At 45.5% G+C, this 18,705-nt stretch overlaps 1 long non-coding RNA gene across 1 annotated transcript in view; it reads right to left on the reverse strand.

The window, feature by feature from the left end:
* LOC119861752 overlaps positions 1–18,390 on the reverse strand; it is a 64,849-nt gene extending 46,459 nt beyond the window's left edge. Inside the window, exon 1 of the long non-coding RNA XR_005295019.2 lies at positions 18,308–18,390. This is a non-coding gene — a long non-coding RNA (uncharacterized LOC119861752). The remainder of the gene's footprint in view (positions 1–18,307) is intronic.
* Between the last annotated feature and the right edge of the window lie 315 nt (positions 18,391–18,705).

The raw sequence follows: 18,705 nt of genomic DNA on the forward strand, positions 1-18,705 counted from the left end.
TGTCTTTTTACATGGAGGAGTGTGGTCAAATCACAGGCCTGTTGGGGTCAACTCGTCAATGGTTACAAATGGCACATGAATAGTGCAGTGCTCTGTCCACTGGACAGTTATTTCCTTCATCAGGTGCTTTTTAGTAGACTTTTTGAATGAAATGAACAACAAAAAAATAACCAGATATGATTCCATTGAAACCAATCGTCTCAATGGGATCAGGATGGGGCTTAAAAGAACAAACATAGACGCCAATAACAGTGCAGCGACATACAAGTTAAACATGGGTCAAGTAGGCTGTGTTCAGATCGGGGTCGGGTTTTGGCCGTGGACTGAGCTGGTGTCTGAATCAGGAACAGACTTTGGGATCAGATTCAATATCATCAGTGTACTGTTCTTGCGAGATCTGGGGTGATTTAAATGCCAACGTGGTGAAGAACAGGACGTTTCCTGCCCCTCTGTCTCCCCCCCCCTTTTTTTAAGAGGGCAAATTAAATTCAAAGAGATCTGGGCATTTCATGAACTATGAGACTGTAGTAGGGGTTAAGGTCAAAGAACCAAGCCTTTTTTCTAACCATCTAAATTTAGCTTCCAGGGCCTCTCTCCTACACTTCCTTATGTCACTGGTACAAATATGTACCATAATCACAGCCTCCTTCCCAGCACTTGCTAGAAATCTGCCTAGCTGTCTTGGGAGAACTGTTGCCTTCACATCCAGCAGGCAAGACCTTGATTGGTTCTCATAGCAACCCACACCCATCTACTGATAATTCTAATGACTGAATCCCTTCTCACCACAGCCCATCTACAACTCACTACTGTCCCATGAACTGCTTGGTGCAAGAGGAATGGCCAGTCGCCTCCAACACTACTGGAAATGCAAACCCACTAAGGCTCTCTCACCAGAGCAGTGTGTGTGGGGCACAGAATATATTGGATGGCCTGTTAACATTAAATGGAAAACCAATATCCAATCAGTAAACTGTTGGCTGCATTTCAGAGACTGAATATATGATATTTCAGTGGTATGCACATTATAAATGTAATAGATAAATTTACCTACGAAAAATCCTGTTTTGTACAGCCTATCCCACTGCACTGACCTCCACAGTAGCTTCTTTCACACTTACATACAGTCTAATCCTGTGAAGTACGGAGCATCTTCAACGCCTACTGACCTCAAAGGGTATGTCTATATTGCAATAAAACACACATGCTAGCCCATGTCACCTGACTCAGGTTGGGGCTGTGGGGCTATAAAATTGCAGAGTAGATATCCAAGCTTGGGCTGGACCCTGTGAGGGAAGAGGGTCCTAGAGTCCAGGTTCCAGACCAAGCCCAGAGATCTACATTGCAATTTTATAGACTTGCAGTCCAAGCCCAGTGAACCCAAGTCAGCTGACATTGTCCAGCCATAGGTATTTTATTGCAGTGTTGATATACCCAAAGGGAGTTGAGGGAGCCTAGCACCTTGTAGGATCAGGTCTTTCTTAAAAAAAAAAAAGGACACAATCAATTTTCTAGTATGTATTCTAAATCACCTGCTAGTGTATGATACTTAAAGGGCAGCTTCCAGCTGAGAGGAACTCAGCATGGTCCCTATTGTTTGAAGAAGATGCCCCTTAGTTCTGCCTATGGACCACAAGGCTCCTGCTTTGAATCTCATCAGCAATAACATGTAGGATGAATGTGCAGCATCCATTGCTGTACGGCTTGTTTGCTTCATGTCTGGCCAGCAGATACTACAGCTGAGTATGCTCTTAACACAAACAACTGCAAATGTATATTAACACAGGGAACATGCTGTGGCAGATTTTCAAAGATACACCTTCCTTGCATTTGTAAACTGCACATGAGGTGCACCCAGGGGCAGCTCTACCAATTTTGCCACCCCAAGCAGTCGCCGCCGAATTGCCGCCACCACAACAGCAGCAGAGCTGCTGCCGAATTGCCGCCACGGGACATGGACTGCCACCCCATTCTGAATGCCGCCCCAAGCACCTGCTTGGAAAGCTGGTGCTTGGAGCCGGCCCTGGGTGCACCCATAAGTTCACCTTTTACACAAGCAAATGAGCATGATTCTGGGTAAAATGGTTAACTGCACATTGCATTGTCAGCGTTACATGGGTGCAGCAGATGTGCATGCAGATTTGTGTAGACACAGCTCAGATACCTGCACTTGAAATTTTGTCTCAAAATTCAAGTGACAGTTCCTATTTTTAAAAATCCTATATTCATCTACCATTGTTTAAGGGCCTAATATCGAGCAGGCTATAACACCTTTAAAAGTTATAAATGAAAACGTTATACAAAGTGGTTATCAGCTAAAGTAGATTACACTACACAGATGTGGTCAAATGTGCATTTTTAAAGGACACTGCCCTTATGGAAAAGTCCTATGCAATTTAGTAGTGAATATGAAACTTTCTATAGACTTTATAAACTAGCCTACAGACTCCTGTACCAGGTGAACTTTATGTCCCCTTTCCACCCTCCATGCCAAACTACACAATCTGCTCTTAGGCTAAAAGAAAAGGAGTACTTGTGGCACCTTAGAGACTAACAAATTTATTAGAGCATAAGCTTTCGTGAGCTACAGCTCACATCCGATGAAGTGAGCTGTAGCTCACGAAAGCTTATGCTCTAATAAATTTGTTAGTCTCTAAGGTGCCACAAGTACTCCTTTTCTTTTTGCGAATACAGACTAACACGGCTGCTACTCTGAAACCTGCTCTTAGGCTATATCTGAGGATCTAAGACTATGACGCTGTAATACAAACTCAGTCCCATCTGTATTGTTCAACTGAAAAAAAAATCAACCAAAGAAAGAAATTGGAACTAGTTAGTATTGTAACGTGTCAGATGTTAGATTTAGTGTCATTCAAAGACCACAGGCAACAGAAGAATGAAGAAAAATGAAGCAAATTTGTGGCTTAGTATTTATTAGCATTTAGATAATGTGCCCCTCCATCATACACATGGCATGTTTCAAAAGTACCAGTGCCCCTGTGTTCTGAGTACTGGGAACCCTTGCAAATTAACTTGCTCTGCTCGTGAATAAAAACACATTCATCTGGATGCGATCTCTGCAGGGGACAGGACATCTTTTTCTTTGTAATGGATATAAAGATAGATCATACCAAGGAGTCTTGAGAGCAAGAGGCTGCAGATTAAGACAAAGGAATTCACTCCTTCCCACTAACATAGAAACCAACAAGAACAGCCATAGGACAGTGGGAATAAAACCACTGGCTGACATTGACAGAGTCTATTTCAAAGCACCTAAAAACCATATGGATCACTCTATTAGCTATGTTATTTTGCAGGGGTGGAGAAAGCCATCTGGAGCTATGCAAAGGTGCTTCTATAAGGGTCCCAGAACATTCTTTCAGGAGTTTGATTCCTGAAACACCTATATTCTGGTGTCTGTGGTATTGAGGACTGAGACTTTAAGGACTGAGCTTCACAGAGAGTTTGTGTGGAACACTGTGAAGATCGTGTTATGTATAGCCAGCTGGAATCGGACACAGAATGAAGCAGCTCTCTTGCAAGCACCATAATCACTGAACACCACAGTGCCTATCAGTTTAGCTAGGGATCAGCGGCTGTGTGTTGTGGAGTGGAATTCAGAGGACATTCTAACTGGTCTAGCAGCAAAGTTTGGGGCTTCCAGATTTGCTCCCAGATGATACAGCCAGCCATTATGCCTACACTTCAAAAAGGTCCGAGGCCATGTCTGTACTTCAAACTTTGGTGAACAAATTATTTTGAGGTAAATCTGCCACAGTTAATATGTTGCTCTTGTGCATGCATACTTGGCTGCTTGTACTGGCACTTCACATACTCACCAGGACTGCTAGTGTCGATGCAGTGCACTAGGGGTAGGTATTGAATCACAATGCCTTTGGGGGAATTTTAAAGCAATGCATTGTGGGGCACACAGAAGTTGTGCAAGGGGTCAAGTTCCCATCATACAACTTTCTCTATTCCTTAATGCTATTCCTATTGCATAATTCTCATCTTTTTTTAAAATCCTACAAATGCACACAGTCCTTGTTGCTTTCTGAAGCATGGAGCCTGTACAACTCTGCACAATTATCATGAATATTGCAAACACAGGACGAATGATCTGGTATTTGCAGAGCTGCAGAATGTATCACAGTAATGGGGGACATGACAACTTATTTGAGGACAGGTTGTTCAGGGACAGAGGAAAAACCAATTCAAACTTGTTGGTGACATTCATGGTCAGCAGCTGCAGGTGGTGGAGCACCGCTTTTGGCCCAAGAAATGAGCACTGACTGGGACTGGGAGCACTGACTGGTGGGATTGCATAGTAATGCTGAGCAGTGGCTGTAGAACATGGGTGTAGACACAGCCATGGTGAATATGGCCCACCGAGGGGGTGGGGGGAATGAAGAGGGAATTGTTCAGTTGCATACATCAAAAAGATTTCAGCTCCTATTTCCATGGGTATGAGTACAGGTCAAAGGCACGTACTACTGGAACTATTTTCCACAGGTAGAGGCGACTGTAGCTGATCTCACTCCTGAGGGTCACAAAGGTACATAGCTGCTGCTGGCTCCCAAAGCCATCTTTAGCTATATGCCTCTGGCTGTGCACTGCAACAGTCCCTGATGAAGTGATTGCAGAGTGGCATGGGAAAGTGTCCTACCACAAAGAAATAAGGCAGCCATCACCAGAAGCCTTCAGGAGAGGATTGCAGAGTACTTCCATGAAAGTTTCATCAAGATCTCTAAGGAGGATTCAAGGGACATCACTATGTACATAAATTGCTTCGCATGCCTCCCTGCCTCCCCCGCCTAACCCTAGAGGGGAATGAAAACCAGGTAACTCTCCCTCTGTTGTATCTCTACATCTTCTTGCACAAGACAGACAATGAAAAGTAGATATCTGTGTCCTGCTAACTTGGGGTTGGGCTGGGCAATTATCTACATTTAAACATTCAAAGGGAGAGTACATACACATTTCCCTGACTTTCCTTGCCCTGCATCAGGCTTGTCTGTGCTCAGCTGTCAGTACTCACTAGACCAGGGGTGGGCAAACTTTTTGGCCCAAGGGCCACATCAGGATGTGAAACTCTATGGAGGGCCGGGTAGGGAAGGCTGTGCCCCATAAACAGCCTGGCCCCTGCCCCCTATTCACCCTTCCCACTTCCTGCACCGAGTGTCCCCCTCAGAACCCCTGACCCATCCAACCCCCTTGCTCCTTGTCCCCTGACTGCCCTCTCTTGGGAACCCCCTGCCCCAAACCGCCCCCCCCGGGATCCCACCCCCTATCCAACCCCCCCTGCTCCCTGTCCCCTGACTGCCATGACCTATCCACACCCCCATCCCCTGACAGGCCCCCCAGAACTCCCACACCCTATCCAACCCACCCTGTTCTCCGATCCCTGACTGCCCCAGAAACTCCATCCCATCCAACCACTCCCTGCTCCCTGTACCCTGACTGCCCCCAGGGACCCCTTACCCAACCTTGCCACCACCGGGCACGTGTGTGTGCCGCCGCCCCCTTACAATGTTGTTTGGAGCAGCAGGAGCTCGCTGCCTGCACGGTGGCGTTGCTGCGGGGAAGGAAGAACAGCGGGGGAGGGGCCGGGGGCAAGCCTCCTGGGCCAGGAGCTCAGGGGCCGGGCAGGATGGTCCCCCGGGCCGGATGTGGCCTGTGGGCCATAATTTGCCCTCCTCTGCACTAGACTATGGTGGAGTCTTGAAAAGATCCTGGCTCACTACATAGCTGGACCCCCCTTTTGTCCCCCGCTGAATGTCCCTTCTCCTCCTTGATGTTCATGGCAGGGGTCTTTGTCAAGGGCTCCACTGAGGTATCCATGGTTGTCTGCGGGGTGCTGGGGGGATCTCTGCAAATATGATGTACAACTCACTGTAAAAGTGGCAGGCCTGTGGTTTGACATCAGATTGACTGTTGGCCTCCCTGGCCTTGGGGTATGTCTGCTGCTGTTCCTTTGTTTTCACATGCCACTGTTGCTGATCCCTGTCATACCCTTTTTCCTGCATCCTGTGTGAAATCTTTTCAGACATGTCCACATTTTTATGACTGGTCCGTAGCTGTGCCTGCACAGCCTCTTTTCCGCATAGGCCCAGAAGATCCAATAACTCCTTTCTATTCCGGGCAGGTGCACCTCTTGAGAGTGTAGCTGGCGTGGTCGGTTGGGCAGTTTCAGGCAACAAGGGAGTGATGTCAGGTGTGCTCACCAAGCTAAGCAACCAGGAAAAGGCATTTCAAAAACATTTGGTGGTTTTAAAGAGGGAAGGGGTTTCTCAATTGGTCAAAAACAATTTTTTTGTGGAAAAGGGTCACTTTCAAATTTCCTGTCTTGAAAAAAAAAATGAAAAAAACTTTCAAAGCTATTGAAACATACCATTTTGATGCTTTCTAAAACAATTTTTCCATTTTTGGTGTTCAAAATGGCTTTTTGTTTTGAAAGTTAGCTTATAGTAACATTAAAAAAAGAGAAAGGTCAAATTTGAAAAGAAACATTTTGAAATCATGAAAACAAAACATTGATTGACCTGAACTGAAGGTTTTCTGGATTTTTAGTTCACAAAAATCATTGAATTTTGAATTTTTGTCCCAATTCAGAATGAGAGAATTTCTCAAAATCCCAATTTTTTCCACAAGACAGGGAAGTCATTTCCTGACCAGTTCTAATTAAAATATTTCAGCTGTGGCTCCAGACTATCTCTCAACAAGAGGGAAGTTGGTCTACAGATTGGTCTAGCAGACATTAGCTTTAAACAAAACAACAAACCACAACCCACTCTCTATTCATAATCAGCATTTATCTATAGTGGTTATGTTTTTAATTTATTAACAAACACCTGAGTTAATATTTCCAATACAGGCACATAATGGCTTAAACTATTTATTTATTTCATAGAATCATAGAATATCAGGGTTGGAAGGGACCTCAGGAGGTCATCTAGTCCAACCCTCTGCTCAAAGCAGGACCAATTGTCAGCTAAATCATCCCAGTCAGAGCTTTGTCAAGCCTGACTTAAAAACCTCTAAGGAAAGAGATTCCACCACCTCCCTAGTTAATGCATTCCAGTGCTTCACCATCCTCCTAGTGAAAAAGTTTTTCCTAATATCCAACCTAAACCTCCCCCACTGCAACTTGAGGCCATTACTCCTTGTTCTGTCATCTGCTACCACTGAGAATAGTCTAGATCTATCCTCTTTGGAACCCCCTTTCAGGTAGTTGAAAGCAGCTATCAAATCTCCCCTCATTCTTCTCTTCTGCAGGCTAAACAATTCCAGTTCCCTCAGTCTCTCCTCATAAGTCATGTGTTCTAGTCCCCTAATCATTTTTGTTGCCCTCCGCTGGACGCTTTCCAATTTTTCCACATCCTTCTTGTAGTGTAGGGCCCAAAACTGAACACAGTACTCCAGATGAGGCCTCACCAATGTCGAATAGAGGGGAATGATCACGTCCCTCTATCTGCTGGCAATGCCCCTACTTATACAGCCCAAAATGCCATTAGCCTTCTTGGCAACAAGGGCACACTGTTGACTCATATCCAGCTTCTTGTCCACTATAACCCCAACATCCTTTTCTGCAGAACTGCTGCCGAGCCATTCGGTCCCTAGTCTGTAGCAGTGCATGGGATTCTTCCTCCCTTATGTGCAGGACTTTGCACTTGTCCTTGTTGAACCTCATCAGATTTCTTTTGGCCCAATCCTCTAATTTGTCTAGGTCCCTCTGTATCCTAGCCCTACCCTCCAGTGTATCTACCACTCCTCCCAGTTTAGTGTCATCTGCAGATTTGCTGAGGGTGCAGTCCACGCCATCCTCCAGATCATTAATGAAGATATTGAACAAATCCGGTCCCAGGACCGACCCTTGGGGTACTCCGCTTGATACCGGCTGCCAACTAGACATGGAGCCATACTTAACCTTTGATGGTAGAGTCAGTTCAGATTATCTGTTTCTGAACAAAACAGCAATTCTGATGCTAACAGCAGATACAAATATTCAAATAAACACTCTGACAGAAGAATTAACTCATATTTGACAAACAGAGGATCCTCAAACCCTCCTGTGGCCTCAGAGGATATGTCTATGCTGCAATTAGACACCTGGAGCAGGCCTGTGCCAGCTGACTTGGGCTGATGGGACTCAGGCTAAGTGGCTGTTTAATTGCAGTGTAGATGTTTGGGTTCTGTCAGATGTTTGGGAGTGACAAAATTGCACTTGCAAAAACTATCATGAGATCTTCAATTAGTGCAAGTGGTTAGGACTTTGATTTTATGCCACATTTGAAGGACAGGACCTCTGTCTAACCAGTACCTCTTACTGGCATGAGCTATGAGAATAAAAAAAGATTGCTGCCAAATGAATCGTCGGTACCAGTTCCTGAAGTCCCTACATTTTTCTTGGCAGTCTGCCACTAAGAACTGACTGGGTCCATACCTTCTGAGCTATTATTATTAGTGTTATTAAGAGGTGATGTGGCTCCCACCTCTGAGGGTATGGATATAGGACACGACAGTGTTTTATCATCTCCTAGGACACCTCCATCTAGGGCTTATAACCTAGAGGACCGAACTTTATTCTACCCAGTTCTTTGCCTCCACCAAACATGACTGAACCTTTGGATCCATTTTAAGCATTGGCTTATCCCTGTAACATCAACTGACTCCTGACAATATTGGTTCATGTAACTTTTTAAAATAACTAAGTGACTGTAAGGCCCCTAGTCTGGGACCAAAACAGAGCCTAAATACTGACAGTGAAACAGGGCTTTTTGTCAGGGGATAACCGGCCCTTGCCCTCCTTTGAGCGGGGCACAGGCTCAGCTACTACTCCTGAGATCAACAGACTCTGAAACAAAACCAAAGAAAGATGTAACTGGGAGCAAAAAACTGTTTCCATGTGCCTAGCACACAAGCAGCTATAGATACAGTCACACAGAGGTACATACATACACAGTCCATGCAACCCCCCCCACCCCCAGATCCGTATGTTGGTGTAAATGAAATGATTAAAAACAAGTTGGCAGATGACACTTCAGGTGTTGTGCAGAGATGGCAACTCAGAGACCATACCAAACCAATAGTTTTATATTTCTTACACATCACGAATTAGCAATTCAAACCAAAGCAGTGGATTAAATAACTGAACGAAACAAATGACAATTTGTAATAGGCTTGAAACTAACAGCAGGCCCATTGCCAAGGGCAGCGTATATCAGAGGGGGAATGTGAACATATCAGATGAATGCTCTCCCATTCCAAATACTCCTGCCTGCTAAATAAATTAGTAATGTCATCAATAACAGCTGAAACAGCAGCAGGGCCTCATGTATTCAATGTAGGGGCTGGCTTAGGGAGGTAAGAGTGCCTGTAGTAGCTGGTTTGAGAGCAGACTGGGAGGAGAAACCATTGCTGCCGACAGTTGTTTCATCCACTGTTCCTGCTCCTATTCCTACCCTTGCCCATGCTGTTGCTCTTTCTGAATATATTTCTGCATTGCTGCCACTCATGGATCTGCTCCTGGCTTCTGCTAACATTTCTGCCCCTCCAGCTGCACAACCCCTCCATCTGCCCCTGCTGCTTCACAAGCAGCTACACACACAGGTCAGTGATATATTGTTGGCATGACAAGCTACGCAAGTATGGCAACATTCAAGAGAGAAGCAGAACCTTCAGGAATATTTCAGTTGCAGGTTCAGTACACTCAGGATAGGACTACATACACCTGTAAAGGAGTCTGGTGCATATTACTGTAACATCATGTGAATGTTATATGTAATGACACTAAGCAACAGAAAATTCCATTTTCCTGGATTCTCAATTTCCTTTATAGACAAATCTGAAATGGAACTTGAAGATCTTTTTAAAAATTACTTTTTGTTTCATGCCTTCCCTTACTCTGAATTCATTGTGTAACTATTTGTTATATGCCCATCTGCAGACATGTCAGCCTTTCTATCTCAAGTTTTGGAACCTAAATTTAACTAAGCCTCATCTTTTCCCTCCATGAATGAGCGTGGCTTTGTGTTACTCCTTTGAAAAAAGAAAGGTGATGCAATGCATAAAAGGTATTATATTAGCTTGAGTTATATTATACTGTATCAATTCAGGAATCTCATCTAATAATCATAGTTTTTAAGATGCACCTAGGAGATACTTAAAGAAACCCATACAGGCATTCCAGACAGTGTAACTGCCTGGAACAATTCTATATACCTGCTGCATTGATAACCAAATATCAAATTTAGGGTATATAGACATCCTATTTCCACTCAACTGTATCTGCAAGTTATTATTTCAGAAAGAGCTTTATGGTTCTTCCTGAATTACTATATTTTTATTTATACACAAGAGTGAGGCTGTGAGGAGAACAGAGTGTGAAGGGGTCCCTTAGGGAATGCAGGAGATGATCAAGATCTTTTTTAATGCTCCACCCACCCACTGATGGTTTGGGGGTGGCAGGAGGCTGCAGTAACATGTCTTTACAATAAGGGAATACTGTAGCGATTTTGTCTATGTTACTGACGGCTCTTTCAATGGAATTAGCATTTAACAGACTTGATGAGTTTACCGTCCCTCCCACATCTTTCTCTTCCCTTCTCGTTTTTCCTCCCTATTTCTCTCTCACTCCCTCTTTCTATGGGTGAACAAAGACCTCACACAGAGAATTCCACGTCTCCTGAATCACTGGCCCCAGGGAAGGGTCCAGCAGTAATGGTACAGTCCTCCCAAAGGGGAACTGCTCTCACAGCCCCTCCATCAAATTAGCAGAGCAATTAAGCAAATGCTTGACTTTAAATCCATTTAAAATTAATGGGACTATTCCTGTACTTAAAAAGTTAAGTAGTTGCTTTAAATGCTTTCCTAGATCATCAGGTCCTTACTGAATTTTGGGAATGTGCTTTCGTGTTCACTGACATGAATTCGCCATACAGATCTTTATTTAAAATATAAGTATCACAATTAAAGCCATTCTGAAAAGTGTGGGACCAGTACTACAGCGCTCACTCCCATGGGAGTGGCCTTGTGTCTTATATGGAAGTGGGACGCCCTTTAGAGGAAAGGAAATGTTTTATTAAAATTAGCCTGCATAGTGAGTTTCCGCTCTGAATCATTTGTCTTTGGAAGGTAAGGGGGATGCCCTCCGCAAAACCTTCATTTCCTCCCACTTTAAAAAGTCCCTTTCAAAGGCTTTTCGTGCTGACCTTCTGTCCTTCCTATTTGTCAATAGAGTTCTTCATCAGAACTGGCTCCCCCTCATGGAGGACTCCAGGGATTGAGGCCTAACGGTACAGGAGATCAGGACCCAAGCTCAAATCCCTGCATGAGGGCCTGGTAAATCTTTTTCAGAGCCTTTCATCATGATGAAATTTGTTTGGTAATAACACACAAGCCCAAGGAAAGGATGATTAACACCCTCAAGAGGATGAAAAGGACTTCAGAAATCCCTTAGTTTTGAATAATGGGTCTTTTGAATATGAACCAAAGTGCACTTTGTGACAGACATGGCAATTTCCTGCATATTCTTAGGACCTTATTGAATCAAGTTTCAGTATCTCTAGGGTCTATTCTATTAAATGCAAAGTTTATGTATTATTGTGGGAGGGGATTGCATGTATCCTGTCTAAGGGGAAGATGTGATGTGAGGTCTGGGAGTTCAAAGGACTATACTGAAAGTAGGCTAGATAAGAATAGACTTTTGGGACAATAAGTATGAAGTGGCTTCCGGACAAATACCTAGGGAGAGATTAATGCAAATGCCATACTTCTGGTTATGCAAAAATCCAGCCTTTTGAAGCTATGCCCTGAGAAGTGGATCACTGTCTGCTAATTAACTGTTCTCGTAGACCAGAAATCAAAGGCCCGAGCAGTATAAAGAAGTGGCTGAACTGCCCAGCTTGTGTTCTGGTTCTGAATCTGAGATAATTATGAACTTGTAACCATGGAGAAAACTCAGTTGTGGGTTTTGAAGGACTGACATCTACCAGAACCCAAGGTTGGAGCTGGGGTGACCTCTGCTAAGTTTAGTAGGATGTGTGACGGTTTTATTATTTTTAATACATTTTCTCTGTAATGCTTTCATTTTAAGAATAAATGAGCTTACTTAGAAAGAGCTGTGTGGTAACTTGTAACTGCTGGCACTTACACAGTTCATACCCTTCAGAGAGAAAGCAAAATATAGATGCTGGCTTCTTTAGGCAGTCGGACTTGCTGGGGAATATCTGTGTCAACAGGAAACTGTGCAGCCTTAAAGATTCCCTGGTCAGTAGGGAGAAAGATGTGGGGTTTTCTCCCATGACAAGTGATGTCTTGAAGTCAGAAGTCTAAAAGTGGATGCCCTGGGTGGACTACTGTGGGGGGATAAAAGTGCAGTTGCCCTGAATTGTGACACTTGCACCTACTAGTGAACACAAGGACAATTAGACAGGTCCAATAAGTCTTGTGGTCCATTTCTGCTCCTAGCAGTTGTCTAATAATTGAAGGTGACAACCTGGTTTTGGTCCTTTCCTAAGCACCATGAGCAGAAAATGTCAGCCAAGATCAGACTCTCCTCCATGAATGAGGGGAGAAGACAATAGGGCAGGGAGAAGGCAGACACTGAGGAGCAGGTGGAGGTGGCCAGATCCCACAAAGTCAGGAAAGAGATGGGGTGCTTGGCTTTGCTTAAAGGGGAACTACATACACCCCAGACTAAGGAGGGGAGCATAACCCACAAATCTGGCTAAGAGGGAGAACATTCTGGCCCCTCCCCTCAAACACACACACGGCTAAGAAAGGTCATTCAGCACATAAAAAAAAACCCAAAAAACCCCTGAGCACTACAATACTTACAATTGTTTTCCATTCCCATAAAGTCCCTCTGTCCTGCTCAACAAATCCTAAATCCCTACACCAGTGGCTCTCAACCTTTCCAGACTACTGTACTGCTTTCAGGAGTCTGATTTGTCTTGTGTACTGCCAAGTTTCACCTCACTTAAAAACTACTTGCTTACAAAATCAGATAGAAAAATACGAAAGTGTCACAGCGCACTGTTACTGAAAAATTGCTAACTTTTTAATTTTTACCATATAGTTATAAAATAAATCAACTGGAACATAAATATTGTACTTACATTTCAGTGTTTAGTATAGAGAGCAGGATAAATAAGACATTGTCTGTTTGAAATGTTAGTTTCAAACTGACTTCACTAGTGCTTTTTATGTAGGCTGTTGTAAAACTAGGCAAATATCTAGATGAGCTGATGTACCCGCTGGCATAGGCGGCGCGTTATATGGGCTCGTGGAGCCCTGGCACCAGGAATATTCAGAGCCGGGCGCCCTACTCCACCAATATTTGGAGCTGGGTCTCTCCCGCGGGCCCTGGCCCCCACCTGCCGCCCGTGGCCCCGGAGCGCCTCCCGAAGCATCCCTGCCACCGGAAGGAAAGCTTGCCTGCCTGCGCATGCAGCTGCCAGCGGCTATTGCCCCTGGTAACAAGAGACGCTGGCCGCAATTTGAAGCAGGCAGCTGACTGCTGCACCAGGGGAGGGCTGCCAACCACCATGTGCTTGGCAGCCCTCTTCCCCCCCCCCCGGCTCTCTCGCAGCCACCACTCCTGCCCCACACTGGGCAAGGGGCAGCCCTATCCCCCATCCCCAGTGAGGCTACGGTGAAGGGCAGCAGGCTGCAGCAGGGGAGGAAGGAAGCCACATGTGATGGCAGTCCCCTCCCCCCTCCAGCACTCACCCAGCTACCCACCCACCACAGGGGAGACGGGGTGGGGGGGATTCCTGAACCTGAGCAGCTCGGGCTTGGGTGAATTTTGTGACACCCTGCTCTCCCCCCGCCCCGCAGCCACCACTCCTGCCCCACATTGGGCAAGGGGCAGCCCCATCCCCCACCCCCAGTGAGGCTATGGTCAGGGGCAGCAGCATAGGAGGCCACACATGATGGCAGCCCCCCACCCCCCCCCCAGTACCCACCATAGGGGAGGCGAGGGGGCTTCCTGGACCTGAGTCGGGCCCTAGGAGCATGTGCAGAGTGAGTGTGCTGCGGGGTGGGGGAAGAGGAGGGGTCCCTGACCCAGAGCTCGCTGCTGCCAGTGGGGGGTGGGGGGGGGGGGAAGAGTCCTCTCTGACCCTAGCCCTGGGGCAGCCTGTCTGCATCCCAAGCTCCTCGTCCCTGGCCCTGCCCCACCTCAGAGCCTGCACCCCCAGCACCCCAACCCTGAGTCCCAGCCTTGAGCCCCTTCCTCAGTGTGAACCCCTCATCCCCAGCCCCACCCCAGAGTCCTCACCTGAGGGGAAAAACATGCAACTTAAATTTGGCAATCAGTTTGGGGTATGATCGTGTTTAGCACAATACCCTTGATTATTTTACACCCTTTAAAGTATATAATTGGTTGTATACAGGTGTTATAAAGTGGGAATGTTCTTTATGTTTTCTCTGAATACTGTGTGGGTGCCTCAGTTTCCTCTATGCACTTCTGAAGGATGTAGGTGGTGGGATAAGGGTGTGTGATTGTTGTAGAGCCCTAGAGGGCAAGTGTGATGCTATCTACAGAGAGAATGGCCGACACTCTGTCTCCTGGCAACTGATGGCCTGCGCCCCTCCCCTGCAAGGTGCCAACTCATAGATACTAAGGTCAGAAGGGACCATTCTGATCATCTAGTCCGACCTCCTGCACAGCGCAGGCCACAGAATGTCACCCACCCACTCCTATGAAAAACCTCACCCATGTCTGAGCTATTGAAGTCCTTAGATCATGGTTCAAAACTTCAAGGAGCAGAGAAGCCTCCCTCCAGTCAACCATGCCACATGCTACAGAGGAAGGCAAAAAAACCTCCAGGGCCTCTCCAATCTGCCCTGGAGGAAAATTCCTTCCCGACCCCAAATATGGCAATCAGCTAAACCCTGAGCACATGGGCAAGATTCACCAGCCAGATACCCAGGAAAGAATTTTCTATAGTAAATCAGATCCCATCCATCTAATATCCCATCTCAGGGGATTTGGCCTATTTACCCTGAATATTTAAAGATCAATTACTTACCAAAATCCCATTATCCCATCATACCATCTCCTCCATAAACTTATCGAGTAGAATCTTAAAACCAGATAGATCTTTTGCCCCCACTGCTTCCCTTGGAAGGTTATTCCAAAACTTCACTCCTCTGATGGTTAAAAACCTTCGTCTGATTTCAAGTCTAAACTTCCTGGTGGCCAGTTTATACCCATTTGTTCTTGTGTCCACATTGGTGCTGAGCTTAAATAATTCCTCTCCCTCTCCTATATTTATCCCTCTGATATATTTATAGAGAGCAATCATATCTCCCCTCAACCTTCTTTTAGTTAGGCTAAACAAGCCCAGCTCCTTAAGTCTCCTTTCATAAGACAAGTTTTCCATTCCTCGGATCATCCTAGTAGCCCTTCTCTGTACCTGCTCCAGTTTAAATTCATCCTTTTTAAACATGGGAGACCAGAACTGCACACAGTATTCTAGGTGAGGTCTCACCAGTGCCTTGTATAACGGTACTAAAACCTCCTTATCCCTACTGGAAATGCCTCTCCTGATGCATCCCAAAACCGCATTAGCTTTTTTCACAGCTATATCACATTGGCAGCTCATAGTCATCCTATGATCAACCAATACTCCAAGGTCCTTCTCCTCTTCCGTTACTTCTAATTGATGCATCCCCAACTTATAACTAAAATTCTTGTTATTAATCCCTAAATGCATAACCTTACACTTCTCACTATTAAATTTCATCCTATTACTATTACTCCAGTTTACAAGGTCATCCAGATCCTCCTGTATAATATCCCGATCCTTCTCCGAATTGGCAATACCTCCCAGCTTTGTATCATCTGCAAACTTTATTAGCACACTCCCACTTTTTGTGCCAAGGTCAGTAACAAAAAGATTAAATAAGATTGGTCCCAAAACCGATCCCTGAGGAACTCCACTGGTAACCTCCCTCCAACCTGACAGTTCGCCTTTCAGTAGGACCCGTTGCAGTCTTCCCTTTAACCAATTCCTTATCCACCTTTTGATGTTCATATTGATCCCCATCTTCTCCAATTTAACTAATAATTCGAGAAAGTATTCAACTGAAAGTATTGGAGAACAAAGAGATCAGGTGGCCTCCTTGTCCAGAAAAGACACAAAGATCAGAGGAGGGGCCAGAGGCAGTGTCAGTTTGGAGCTGGCTGGGGAAACGGGGAGAGGCCCAGAACTTGGGTCTGGGCTCCCCACCCCCCAAAGCTGGAACTGACTGAGGGGTCCTGGTTTCTGTACCTACAACAAGCTCTGTTTTGTACTGTGTAGCTTCTGTTTTACCGGCTGGCTGAGAGTCACGTCTGACAGTGGAGTTGGGGTGCAGGACCCTCTGGCTTCCCCAGGAGCCCCGCCCAGGCAGACTCGCTGCAGGGGGTACACGGTGTGGCAGACAGCATCACATTAGCTCTCTAGGGCCACAGCATCACACGCCCTTATCCTACCACCTAGATCCTTAAGAAATGCACAGGGAAAACTGAGGCACCCACACATTATTCAGAGAAAACATTAAGAACATTCCCACTTCGTCACAACAGGTACAACCAAATATAATATATTGAAGCAGGCGAGTGCTGCTTCTGACTTTCCACGTTTAATTGACCCTTGAAATCTTGTGGCGCTGGCATGTTGTAGCTTCATTTTATCCCAGCAACAAATTCTTGATTTGTAGGACCACTAACAATCAACAACCCTAACCTTAACCCTATATTTATTTTAATTTTAGAAAGTATTTGCTTTTGAGAGTTGATCAGAGTGCTTGGTTGTTTCTGTATTCAAAAGAGTATTAATAACTTTGATATTATTAGTTAAATATTTTTTTCTTATAATGGTGATATTATGCAATAAAGGGAAACTGTTAAATGCTTATGGTTTCCAGTCCATTTTTACATTATTTAATAAAATACATATCGGCTTACAGGGCGGGTGGGGCAAGGGGGGGGACTAGACCCTTTCTGGGCACCACCAAAAATTATACAAACCTGATGCCCCTGCCCGTTGGAAGACCTCAGCGTACCTCGAGGAGTACGTGTACCCCTGGTTGAGAACCACTACCATAGACTGTATCATTCTGTGAAACAGTGTTACCACGGAGCCAATGCTGGTGCACAGAACTGGCCCCAGAGGGGTGGGGGGAAATCAGGGAAATGAAATTTTGCAGAATGTGTGATTTTAAAGTTTCTATTGAAGTATGGAGGCACAATAATTGAGAGAGAGATCCTGAAAGGGACGTTTTACAGTGGAAATCCTAGCACAATCTCAGCTAGAACGATACTGATTAGTAAATTGTGTTTTAAACCAGCATTTACCAATTTGTATTCTGTTATCATGCTTGTTATCAAAATGTTTGGACCCTGGTACATCTGGCATCTGACTCTCCTTGCTGGGCAGGTGAGTGAACTTTAGCCTCTGTTACTTTCTGAGGATGAAGCAATTCATTCTAGAGTTCTATCCTAATGCTTTGTAAAGGTTCATTGGCTGCTGACAGGTTTCAGAGTGGCAGCCGTTTAAGTCTGTATCAGCAAAAACAATGAGGAGTCCTTGTGGCACCTTAGAGACAAACAAATTTATTTGGGCATAAACTTTTGTGGGTGGGTTCTAGCCCACGAAAGCTTATGCCCAAATAAATTTGTTAGTCTCTAAGGTGCCACAAGGACTCCTCATTGTATTGGCTGCTGAAAAATCACTATCTCAGGGGCCTGCAAAGGGGGATGCTCACTCACAGCACCACCTACTTGTTAGATGGGTGTGTGGCAAGTTATCTTCTTCCCAGGCAACCCCCTTTCTCACTGCTACTCCACTCTGCTGTAGTCTGTCCTTCCAGTGACTTTGCCCTCCAGCCAGGTCACATATTCAAGCCTGCCCCTTTCAGGGTATGCATAGAGAATCCAACAATGTGGGAGCTTTCAGGATTAAGCAGGAGGACACAGGACTCCTCCTCTTTAGTTAAGATCTCACAGCCCAGACCCTTTTTGCTTCAGGAGTTTCTTCCCTCATCAGAGAACAGGCCTCTGTAGTTGTCCCTCTTGAGCGGTTGGTAGGGGAGCCCAGAACCACCCTCTCCACCATGCTCCAATCAAGGACCCAGTGGTAAGCAGTTAAGTCCTGCACCCATGGATGCTGTGCAGCTGTCCTCCTGGATCACTTCATACCAGTCCCCTCTCTTCCCACAGAGTAAAGTAAGGAACAAAAACACAGGTCACTATAGCCAGGCAACAAGCAGGTCTCCCGTGTTCCTTCTCAGGAGCTCAGAGTGTCAGGCCACTTACCTCCACCATCTGCCTGCTGCTGAGCTACTCTGCTCCTCCTCTGGCCTGTACAGACTTTGCAGGTGGGGTGGGGCCGCTTGGGCTCAAGAGCAGCTCTTTAACCCCTTCCGTTCCAGTGTGAAATTTGTACACTTCCCTCCCCACCCCCCAAGGCCTGAGAGGATACTGAATGAAGAATAGGAAACAAACATGAAAGTTGTTTTGATCTTAAATTCTCTCTTGGAGTCTCAGCTGCACCCTGGCAGGATAACAGCAAAAAGAGACTCTTGAAGTGCATGCAAACATTTAAAAAGCTGCATATGCTGCCTCACACCCAGACTGAAGGTCCCAGATAAGACTCTATCCTCAAAGATAGGAAGAGAGACAAAAATGAAAAAGTATGCAGCACCAGGAGAATC

Source organism: Dermochelys coriacea, chromosome 9 (assembly GCF_009764565.3).
Source record: "Dermochelys coriacea isolate rDerCor1 chromosome 9, rDerCor1.pri.v4, whole genome shotgun sequence".
NCBI lineage: Eukaryota > Metazoa > Chordata > Testudines > Dermochelyidae > Dermochelys > Dermochelys coriacea.